This window comes from Rhinatrema bivittatum, chromosome 10 (assembly GCF_901001135.1).
Source record: "Rhinatrema bivittatum chromosome 10, aRhiBiv1.1, whole genome shotgun sequence".
NCBI lineage: Eukaryota > Metazoa > Chordata > Amphibia > Gymnophiona > Rhinatrematidae > Rhinatrema > Rhinatrema bivittatum.
Window position 1 is genome coordinate 58,976,029 of NC_042624.1, and position 12,638 is coordinate 58,988,666.

Consider the following 12,638-nt stretch of genomic DNA (forward strand, 5'->3'; position numbering starts at 1 on the left):
TGGGATTTGAGCTCTGACTTCTCTGGTTCTCAGCCTACTGCTCTAACATCTAAGCGGCTACTCTACTTCTGTATAGAATTAATACATAATAGGGTCAATTTACCAGTTTAGAAGTTGAAAAGGAGACTGTGATGAATATTTATTTGAGAGGGTCAGGAAAATAGCTTTCATGCTATTATGAGGCTCCTGGAGAACCTGAATAGCAGCGAATAGGCTGAATGCATTATTTTCTGTGATACAATATGCATGAGACTCGTTAGCTCTTTTTGGGCCTGCACAGTCGCTGTCATATTATTGCTTCCTTATAGAGAAAACACACCTAGCATGCCTGAGGAATGATGCGAGCAAGATCAAATGAAACCAAAAATGATTGCCCGCAGTTCAGGCACAATCCAGCCTCGTTTACATATGTTCTGAAACATTTGCGCAGTCCAGCTGTGTAACTGATTATACATATTTTACATGTCAGATGTATGCAGTACTGTATAGATACACTTTATGGGCAGTCCCTACTCCTTGGAGCTTGCAATCTAGTCAAGACTAATAGACAAGCAATACAACAAAGAACAATCAAGTCATTGAATTAGGGCAGAAGAGAGATTACTAAAAAAAAAATATATATATATATATATAACCACATACTTTAGGGATTAGATTGAGGGTCAGATATGGTGGGACTGGTAAATGTTTAAAGAACAGCTTGGGTTATGTATTTTGGTGATCTTCCTAGTCTTATTTTAATGTAAGTGGGCATAGAATACTAACCCCAGTACTGACTGAATATGTTGAGAAATGTACTCTCTAGCCCAGATTGGCAATCATTTGCATGAGCAGGAAGATTTAAGTTTTAAGTGATGAGGGGGCTTGAAGAGTTGTTTTTTCATGCTGAATTTGAATTCAGCCAGAGGGGGAGCCTGGTGCATGTGTTTAGGAAAGCTGCTCTAGGCTTCCAAAGTGGCAAGGTGGAGAACAAGGAGATGAGATTTGGTGATGGGGGAGAATGTCACAGTTAAGAGTAGCTTGCCTAATGCACTCCTTTTCCTAAAGTTAGTTTAAGGGGAAAGAAAATATGAGGTAATAAAAAGTGAACATGTTTGTAGGCAAGTATAAGAAGTTTGAATTTTATGTGTAAGCAGATGGGGAGCACAACCATTTGAATCTGTAAGTATGCAAGCCTTGATCTAAGGTCCCACCCAACTCAATTAAGTCGGAACATAGTCCGTGTCGGGGACCCATTCACGTGTGTTATGTCTATAAAACGTATGTTTGAACTATTATAAGTTTGGACAATAGAATTTTTTACTTTATTGATTTATAATAATTACAAAGCAATAAAACTTTGTACAGAAAAAATGAAAAAATCAGAAAAATACAGTCAAGGAAAACAATTTCAATTTAGATCACAAATCAAAATGAGGGGGAGGAGGAAGATCACAAAGAAAACCCGAAAAATTCCATAAGAAAAAAAGAAACTGCTATAGCATGTTTGTGGGACTCCTGAAGAAAGCTACTTGTGATCTAATTCCTTAGGACTCTCATTTTGGAAAGAATACAGAAGCAATGTCCTAGAGCCTATAAAAGCTCTTGGTTAAGAAGCAAAATATATATAGCAGTCTACATTTAATTTCATAATACATTTACATGGCTATCTCAAGGTGAATGATGCTCCTGAGGCAAAACAAGAAATCCCTTCCTTCTCTTGAGTAATGTTTGCAAGTTCTGGGGATATCTGTACAAACTGACATATGAAATTAATATTCATATTCTGGAAATACCTTCACATAACCAGACTGTCTTGCTTGTAAACAAATGCCAACCTTGCTCTTTTCAATCTCCAAAATAGAAGATTCCAAGAACGCAGTTAAATTAGCAAGATCTGATGGGGAATGTGCCCCATCAGTGAGAAAACGGAAGAAGAAAAACTCTATTAAAAGAAGGAATATTTTCTGAGGAAATGTGGAAGTATTTAACAGAGCTATTACATAAGGTCACTCTTTGCAATTCCCCAATAACTTTGGGAATGTTTAAGAAATGCAAATTAAAATGTCTAAGACAATTTTATACTTTCCTTGCTAAAGCATCCCATTTCAGAATCTTCTCAGCGTTAGTTATTTGAACATTTTTCATATCGTCTTCCAGAAATTGAATCCTATCAGCATGAGCCACCACCTGGGAATTATAATTGAGTCAGAGAGTCTAGACTAGAAGAAATTGAAGAGACTTTGGTGGAGCATTCATTAAATTCTGAACCCAACTTTATCACTAATTCCCAAATGGAGTCCAAAGGTAACCACTGCTAGTTTTGGGTTAGTTAGTCTGAACCACCAAAATTGGATGGTAAAGATGAAAATTGCTGAATCAAAATAGGAAGAAACAGGCATAATGGACTCACCACTAAAGGAAATATCCATTGCAAACCTTCCGGTGTTCAAAGCTGGAGCTTACATCCTCTGGTAGTAAAACTGCTGCTCCCAAAACTCGACCTGCAGCAACTTCCTATGATGCAGCTCCAACGAGTTCATCAATCAGAGATGTGAATGCCATTCTGGGTGTGAAGAGATGCTGTGCCGGTGGTGGTCAAAGATCAAGGGGACTCAAAGATACTTCCCCGGATGAGCTTGACTCTTCTCTCGCAAGCCCAGCAATGGGGATCATGTCCCAAAAAGCAGGAGATACGGTAGCAAACTCTGTGATGGAATGCTAACTGAGGAGAAGCTAGTCTTCAGAAGGGAAAACCCAAACTTTCCCCTTTCACTTAGACAGCATACCGAAACAAGATATAAAGAATGAAGAAACACAGCAGCTTAGTCCTGCTACCTTCATGATGCCATCTTGACTCCGCCATCCTGGACAATACAATTTTGACCATTCCTTTCTTCAATGATGAACTGTAGATAAGTCTTGCTGCTGAATTTAGACCCATAAGAAGCAGGTTGCAGTAGTCCAATTGGTAGGTGATAAGAGCAGATAAGGGTCTTGCAATATTTTCAGAGAGGAATGGGCAGATTTTAGAGATGCTATAGAACAGTGTTGTGAATGTTTGCAGAGAAGGAAAGGGAGTCTGAGGACGATGAGATTACAGATTGAGGAGGCTGGGTGGACAGTTGTGGGTTTACAGTGATTGAAAAAGAGGGACGGAGGCAGTGGAGGAAAGAATAAGTTCTGTTTTGGCCATGTTGGGTTTTAGGTGATGTCTGAGGTTGTTGCTTGGCTTTTTCACCAAGCAGGCTGAGATTTGCAATTGGACTGTTGATGAAAGGTCTGGTATAGAGTGGTAGATCTGGGAATCATCTGCATAAATATGGTTTTGGAATCTATGAGAAGAGATAAGATTACCAAAGGATGGAGTGTAGAGGGCTTACGACAGAGCCCTGAGGCACACCAATTGATAACAGGATTGCAGTGGAAAACAGACCAGAGGATATACTGAAAATGTGCTAGGAAAAGTATGAGAACCAAGATGGAACTGAATCTCAGAGCCCAAGTGAGGACAGGGTTCCAAGGAGGAGATGGTGGTTGACTGTGTCTAAAGCAGTAGATAGGAAAAGGAGAATGAGGATGGAGTAAAATCCTTTCCTTAGCATTCTGCTACACTGCGATGCATGGATTATCACTAGCAGGTAGAGACAGAGTACACATCTTTTTCTGTGATGACAGTATATAGGATGGTATTACACAGGCAAAAGCCAGTATTCTCTGTCTCTAGCAGATGACAGGACAAGAGTTGGATTGGTACAGAAGGATCTTTAGTTCCCAGGAGTTGGCTACAGTCAGTCCTCAGTTGAGAGGGATTTAATACGGCTCCCAGGGCATTGTTTCTAAGACTGAATCACCTGGTGGTAACAAGATCCACAGCACCTAAGACAATTGTGTCCCGGCAGAGATTCCCTGTAGAGCAGTCTGTTGCCTTTCCCAGGGTCTGATTTTGTTGAGTATCCTATGGAAGGGCTTCCAGAGGCCTTCGACAATTGAATATCAGGTAGGAAAGGGATCACTGAAGGTATCCCAGGTGACTTTTGCCCTCGTTGAACCCTCAGGTAGGGATGGGAACAGAGAAATCCTTTTGGTAGCACTCTCCCTTCACTTTCTCCTTCCTCTTACACCCCCCCCCCCCCCCCCCCCATCTTTTGTTGATGCCCTCTTTCTCTCTTCTATTATTCCTCTAAAGGGGCTGTCAATAAAATTGCGGCAAAAGAAATAAGGTGTTTCTTTTCTACAGCAGTTTGCAGAAGCCCTTCTTTTCAGATGGAGTCATCAATTACAGGATTATGGGGTCCAGCTACCTCTTCAGGGAGATGCCAGGTTGAGCCTACTATGGTGGCTCTGGGATCGGAATGTTTCCACAGGGATGGATTTGGAGATTCCAGATTGGACGATTTTGACCTCAGATACCAGTCTGAAGGGTTGGAGAGCTTTTTGTCGAGGGCAGATGTGTCAGGGCCTTTAGAATATAGAGGAGGCATTCTGGTCCATCAATTGCTTAGAGACAAGGAGAATCAGAAAGGCTCTGATAGCCTTTCTGGGAGGTATTAGGAATCAGGCAGTGAGAGTTTTGTCTGGCAATGCAACAGCAGAGGTGTACATAAAGAAGCAAGGAGACACTCAGAGTTCAATAGTGGCATTGGAAGTGAGTTGCTTGTTTTGATGAGCAGAGCACTACCTGAAGGCTGTATCAGCTTTACACAGCTGGGGTGGAAAATGTGCAGGTGAATGTTCTGAACAGAAACTTCTTGGATCCTGGCAAGTGGGAACTAACAGAGGAGGAATTAAGATGAGGAGCGCCTTAAGTGGATTTGTTGACAATAAGAGGGAATGACTATATTTTGCTGTTTTTCAGCCAAAGAAGGGAGATTAGTGGAAGGCCTGAATGCCTTTGCACAGCCTTCGCCACAGAATTGCTTGTTGTATGTTTCCTCCTTGGCCGTTGATAGGAAAGATTCTTTAGAGAATAGAGAGACATTGGAGAACGGTGATTCTGGCAGCTCTAGATTTACCCATAAGACCATGGTTCGCATATTTGATTAGAACACAAGTGGACAGTCCCCTGAGATTTGTGCAGGTCCCATTGCTTCTACATGAAGGGTCAATCTGCTTGGAGCAGGTGGATTTCTTTTATCTCATGGCTTGGCTCTTGAAAGGAGGCGATTTAAGAACAAAGGGTTATTCAGAAGAAGTAATTTCAATCTAGTTGCAAGCTAGATAGCCTTCTATTTCATTGTTGTATGTTCAGGTGTAGAAAGTATTCAAACCTGTTACCAAAGAGAGGGATTGTAACCTTTCCAAACATCCATTTCTTGTATCCTCTCCTTTCTATAGACAGGATTGAAGTGAGGTTTAGCTTTAAATTCTCTTAAAATGCGCTGCCATCTCTTGTTTCAGGGTAATGGTTCAAGGTTGTTCATTGATGTCTCACTCATGTGTGTTCATGTTTTAAAGGGCAGTGAAGCATCTCTATCCTCCATTTTAGAGGTTGGTGACTTCATGGTGTACTTGGTGTTATGAGCCTTGTGTAAATCAGTTTTTTGAGCCTATCCACGAAGCTTCTCTGAAGGACCTTATTCTAAAGATGGTATTTCTGGTAGCTATTTGTTCAGCTAGATGCATTTACAGAACGGCAGGCTTTGTTGTGCAGAGATCCATTTTTCAAATTCTTGGATTGGGAGATATCAATCCATACTGACCCTTCCTTTTTGCCTAAATTGGTGTCTGTTCCACCTAGGGCAATCTGTTACCTGCCTTTAAGAATTTGAGTTTGGAGGCAGGAGCTCAGTGAAAGAGTCTGCACATGCTTGGATGTATGTATGGTGCTCCTTTGTTATTTGAAGATGATGAATTGATTCAGAAGATCTGATCACCTTTTCATGTTATTTATGGGACAAAAGAAAGGGGAGCAGACTTCCAAGTGACTAAAGCCAAATGGATTAAGCAGGCAATTGCATCTGCTTACATTTCTTAAAGCTTGGCAGCTCTGGAGGGCCTTAAAGCTCATTCCACTAGAGGTCAAGCGACTTCATGGGTGAAGTTTGTCACTGCAGGAAATTATTAAAGTGGCAACCTTGGCCCTTTTTGCATTCTTAGTATTAAAGATGGGATGTTCAAGCATCCGACACTCCTGCCTTCAGGATGCAAATCTATTTACTCTTTCAAAAAGTACTAGGTTACATTCAGTGAAGTTACTAGGTGATACATTTAAGACAAATAGAAAATATTTTTTACTGAATGCATAATTAACTCTGGAATTAATTGCTGGAGGATGTGGTGAAGGCTGTTAGTACAGCTGGGTTTAAAAAAGGCATATGCAAGTTCCTGGAAGAAAAATCAATAAACCATTATTAAGGTGGTCTTGGGGAAATCCACTGTTTACCCCTGGGATAAGCAGCATAGAATCTAACAACCTTTTGGGAACCTGCCAGGAACTTGTGACCTGGATTTGCCATGGTTGAAATAGGATACTGGGCTTGATGGACCTATGGTTGTCCAAGTATAGCAAATCTTACATTCTTTTGAGAGCATTACGAGTAGGTCTTTCAGCTTCTCTCCCAGTTTAGGGTGGCTTGGGTACATCCCACTCACCTGGACTATTTGGGGGGATGAAGAGGAAGAAAAAAAATTGTTCTTACCTGCTAATTTGTTTTCCTTGACTCCTTCCAGATAAATCCAGCATCACCCATTCATTCTTTAGATGTGTATATACAGCAGATTGTTAGCATAGTTCTAGTTTGTTGAAAAATTTTCCTCCTCCTTATTGAGAGAGTTCAAGCTGACAGTTGTGGTTCCACTGCTAAGGGAATTACTTGCCCCATGCTTGTGGAGGGTTTTTGTTTAGCTTTGTTATAGAATTACTGAGGGACTGCAGGTGGCACACTAGGATAAGTACCAGGCAAGCAGTAAAGCTTTTCTTCTCTGTCTCCATTTGCTGGTAGGGGAGAAAAACATACTTGTCTGGAAGGACTTGAGGAAAGGAAATTAACAGGTAAGAACCAATTCTTCTATCCTTGGGGTATGATTTCCATGCCCCCTCATGCACAGTTCCGAAGAGATGGCATAATGGTTGGGAGCTCCTGGAGTCACCATCTTTACCTGGCTTTCATAAGAACATAAGAAATTGCCATGCTGGGTCAGACCAAGGGTCCATCAAGCCCAGTATCCTGTTTCCAACAGAGGCCAAAACCAGGCCACAAGAACCTGGCAATTACCCAAACACTAAGAAGATCCCATGCTACTTATGCAATTAATAGCAGTGGCTATTCCCTAAGTAAAATTGATTAATAGCCATTAATGGACTTCTCCAAGAACTTCTCCAAACCTTTTTTGAACCCAGCATGTGCACTAACCCAGCACGTGCACTAACCACATCCTCTGGCAACAAATTCCAGAGCTTTATTGTGCGTTGAGTGAAAAAGAATTTTCTCCGATTAGTCTTAAATGTGCTACTTGCTAACTTCATGGAATGCCCACTAGTCCTTCTATTATTCGAAAGTGAAAATAACCGAGTCACATCTACTCGTTCAAGACTTCTCATGATCTTAAAGACCTCTATCATATCCCCCCTCAGCTGTCTCTTCTCCAAGCTGAACAGCCCTAACCTCTTCAGCCTTTCCTCATAGGGAAGCTGTTCCATCCCCTTTATCATTTTGGTTGCCCTTTTCTGTACCTTCTCCATCGCAACTATATCTTTTTTGAGATGCGGTGACCAGAATTGTACACAGTATTCAAGGTGTGGTCTCACCATGGAGCGAAAGAGAGGCATTATGACATTTTCCGTTCTATTAACCATTCCCTTCTTAATAATTCCTAACATTCTATTTGCTTTTTTGACTGCTGCAGCACACTGAGCCGATGATTTTAAAGTAATATCCACTATGATGCCTAGATCTTTTTCCTGGGTGGTAGCTCCTAATATGGAACCTAACATGGTGTAACTACAGCAAGGGTTATTTTTCCCTATATGCAACACCTTGCACTTGTCCACATTAAATTTCATCTGCCATTTGGATGCCCAATCTTCAAGTCTTGCAAGGTCCTCCTGTAATGTATCACAGTCTGCTTGTGATTTAACTACTCTGAATAATTTTGTATCATCCGCAAATTTGATAACCTCACTCGTCGTATTCCTTTCCAGATCATATATATATATATATATATATATATATATATATATATATATATATATATATATATATTGAAAAGCACGGTCCAAGTACAGATCCCTGAGGCACTCCACTGTTTACCCTTTTCCACTGAGAAAATTGACCATTTAATCCTGCTCTCTTTTCCTGTCTTTTAACCAGCTTGTAATCCACGAAAGGACATCTCCTCCTATCCCATGACTTTTTAGTTTTCGTAGAAGCCTCTCATGAGGGACTTTGTCAAACGCCTTCTGAAAATCGAAATACAATACATCTACCGGTTCACCTTTATCCATATGTTTATTAACCCCTTCAAAAAAATGAAGCAGATTTGTTAGGCAAGACTTCCCTTGGGTAAATCCATGTTGACTATGTTCCATTAAATCATGTCTTTCTATATGCTCTACAATTTTGATCTTGAGAATAGTTTCCACTATTTTTCCCGGCACTGAAGTCAGGCTCACTGGTCTATAGTTACCCGGATCGCCCCTGGAGCCTTTTTTAAATATTGGGGTTACATTGGCCGCCCTCCAGTCTTCAGGTACAATGGATGATTTTAATGATAGGTTACAAATTTTAACTAATAGATCAGAAATTTCATTTTTTAGTTCCTTCAGAACCCTATGATGCATACCATTCGGTCTAGGTGATTTGCTACTCTTTAGTTTGTCAATCTGGCCTACTACATCTTCCAGGTTCACACTGATTTTGTTCAGTTCGTCTGACTCATCACCCCTGAAAACCATCTCCGGAACTGGTATCTCCCCAACATCCTCATTAGTAAACACGGAGGCAAAGAATTCATTTAGTCTTTCTGCAATGGCCTTATCTTCCCTAAGAGCCCCTTTAACCCCTCTGTCATCTAATGGTCCAACCGACTCCCTCACAGGTTTCTTGCTTTGGATATATTTAAAAAGGTTTTATTATGAGTTTTTGCCTCTATGGCCAATTTCATTTCAAATTCTCTCTTCGCCTGTCTTATCAATGTTTTACACTTAGCTTGACAATGCTTATGTTGTATCCTATTTTCTTCAGGTGGATCCTTCTTCCAATTTTTGAAGGATGGTTTTTTGGCTAAAATAGCCTCTTTCACCTTACCTTTTAACCAGCCCTACAGAACTCATGGCTCAGTACCTACCAATGTCTTCCTCACCATGACCTGTACTACCCTCCACAGTGGCTGAAAACGCCTTATAACCATACTTCATCTTCTCTCCCTGTCTTTGGCCCAAGTGGCTCCAACTGTGCAAGCAGCAATAATTCAATAAATGCATAACATAGCCAATCAATAGTGGTTTTGTACTGGGATGCCCTGCCCACACCACTCTGATTGCTGCCACTTGCACTTCCATCTTCAAGTATCTGAGCTGGTGATAGCGGAATGCAGCCCAGCTGCCAGCACTGAAACCAGATCAAATTCCTATCATTGCTGCTGCAAGTCGGATCATGTTCCTTTTGACATTGCTGCCAGGGACCGGATAAAATTGTCAAGGGCCCTATCTGGCCCTCAGGCCATAGTTTGGAGACTCATGACCTAGGAAGTGCTTCATGACAAGACAGCAGCCTTAGTCAAGCAGTTCTCAAGAGCTTATTCAACTAATTCCTTAAACTCTCCCACCACCTATCAACATACAGGTTGGGGTTTTCACTACTGGTATAAGAATATAAATCTCTTCATTCAGCCCTCAGCTTGGAAGTCCCCACTTGTGTGGCTTATTACTGTCCTGTATATCCATGAAGAAAGCTCGGTTGCTTACCTGTAACAAGAGTTCTCCATAGACAGCAAGACAAATCAGGCACACAATCCCACCCTCCTCTTAGAATTGAAGATTAGCTTGCTGCAAAGAAGGAGGAGACTTATGCAGTAGTGACTGTTTGGGAACACCTGCACATACTCAGAAAATCACCTTTGTTTTTCTGAAGTGAAAACTTTCTGTCCTGGTGCCTTCAGATTTTGCAACCCACTTGTGCGGCTCATTTTATCTTGCTGTCTGTGAAGAACCCCCCATTACAGGTTAGCAGCTTAGCTTAACTTGTCATTTCATAAGTTAAGTCATAGTTGTTCCTAGAGACATTTGATTGACATTGAAACTATGCTACATGTTTGCATTAACTTATTGGTTAGAGAACTGAAGGGTGATTGTTTTCTGATGACGGTAGGAGAGTGGGAAGGAGGTATTGTTTGGATGGTTATGCTGATTATTCTATGATAGTGGGGGCATGGAGATTGTAATTTTATGTTTGATATATGTGTTACTATTGTACATTTTAAATTAGCCTAGAGACTAGCTGTTATTAGGCGATTATATCAAGTTGTATATATTTATTGGAGTGAATATCAGAAGATGAGCAATACAAAAGATTACCAGTTATACAACTATATTGCAGCAGGCTATGATAAGTAGCTCAAAACACATTACAATAACCCTTTCACCTCAATTTTCTCTTTTTTACTGGATCCCTATACTCCCACATACCACATTCATACCATCCATATCCACTCTCACCAAACTAATACAGAACAACAATATTTTCTGGTTCATGTACTTTACATGATGCTTTTCACTTATCTCACAACCAAAAGTATCCTCTTTGTGTCAATATAGCTTTGTGACCTTGAAAGTCTTACTGATGTAGAAGTTCAAAAGAAGCATGCCAAGCCATTTCCATTTTCCAGCTATGCCATGTAGATAGAATAACTTTTTTTGCCAGTGTAAGAGAAACACACACACACACACACACACACACACATTTTTTCTCATTTGCTTTATTATTGTTAAATGGTTTTTTTAAAAATCAGAAAATTATAGAGAACGTTTGTGGCAAATTCTGTATTTTAGCATTTACAGAAAATGAGACCTCAGTCATTATGTATTTTATGTATATGTATTGTGGTCAAACTGCTTAAATGCTTTGGTGTTCTACTTGACTTCAGCTCTTACCAGATCTTTTGTTGATAGTCATCTCTAATCATAGCATGCATAAAAAATAATTAAATCCCAGATCCTACTGCCTGCTGCAAATTAATTTTGCAGTTTATACCATAAAGAAGGATATAGCTTCTATGCCTGTTACATTGAATATTAGCTGAAAGTGGTGGAGTCCAGTAACAGTGCATGTAGTTTTTCATTTACTGCATTTATGACCAACATTTTATTTGGGATTAAAAGAGAGAGACTGAGACTCAATAAGAGTGCACCAGGTCAACACTGTGCACACAACAGTCTACTCTTGAACCTCTTTCCCAATGTATTGTCAGAGCACTCTAAGATATTTGATAACAGATCAGTTTAAAAACTCTCAGGTCTATCCAGTAAAGTGCGGCCGCGTTTACCCCGCTCCTAACCCGCGTTCTACTCACTTCCCAGCCGCGTTAGCCCTTCCTGCGATCCACAACCCCCTTTAACCTACTCCTACCGCGTCATAAAATCCCCAGGCAACCCCTTCCGCATGCGGCATGTATATTACATGTAAACGATTGAATTAGCTATTCCCTAGCATCCAGTAACCCGCACCCCGACTATCACTATTGTACCCTGCCGTTTTGCCCCGCGTTTAACCTGCTAACTTACCGCCTACCCTTACCCCTGCGTTAGAGGCAGGGGTAAGGGTAGGCGGCAAACTTTCCCCCAGCCCCCGCTCTCCTGCCCTGGCCGCATCCATGGGTGCCGGTCTCTGGGGCAGCCCCAGTCCTCTCCCCTCCTCCCGAAGCAAAAAAAAAAAAAAAGAAAAAAAAAGTTGCAAGAGAGAGAGGGGAGAGGACTGGCAACCCTACCTTCGAGATTGCCAGTCCTCCCTCCCCTCCTCCCGAGGCAGGCGCGAAAAGCAGCCTTGCTCCGGGAGGAGGGGGGAGGGGACTGGCAGTACGAAGCAACTTACTTTTTGCAGCCCCCGCCCCTCCGGACATCGACGAGGACGGGATTGCCAGTCCCCCCTCCCCTCCTCCCGAAGCAGGGCGCGAAAAGCAGCCTTGCTCCGGGAGGAGGGGGGAGGGGACTGACAGTATAAAGCGACTTACTTTTGCAGCCCCCCATCCGGACATCAGCGAACGCGGCTCCCCTCTCCTGCCTCCAGCTGCTCAGGAAGATGGACGTCACGTCTTGAACGGCCATCAGCAGAAATGGATCACGGCTCCCCTCCCCTGCCTCCCGGCAAAGATGGACGCCTGCACGGGGGAAAGCGGCCCCTGTGCTTGCAATTGGCCGCTCAAGACGTGACGTCACATACCGTGACGCCAAACGTCGTGACATCACGTCTTGAGCGGCCAATTGCACGCACAGGGGCCGCTTTCCCCGTGCAGGCGTCCATCTTCGCCGGGAGGCAGGGGAGCTGCGATCCGTTTCTGCTGATGGCCGTGTCCTCCGGAGGGCTGCAAAAAAAAGTAAGTAGCTTGGTCGCTTCACACTGCCAATCCTCTCTCCCCTCCTCCCGGAGCAAGGCTGCTTTTCGCGCCTTGCCTCAGGAGGAGGGGAGAGGGACTGGCCATCCCGAGCTTAGGATTGCTCGTCC

At 42.2% G+C, this 12,638-nt stretch overlaps 1 protein-coding gene across 1 annotated transcript in view; it reads left to right on the forward strand.

Moving 5' to 3' along the window:
* Positions 1-12,638, forward strand: part of ASPM (abnormal spindle microtubule assembly) — a 201,225-nt gene that overhangs the window by 186,135 nt on the left and 2,452 nt on the right.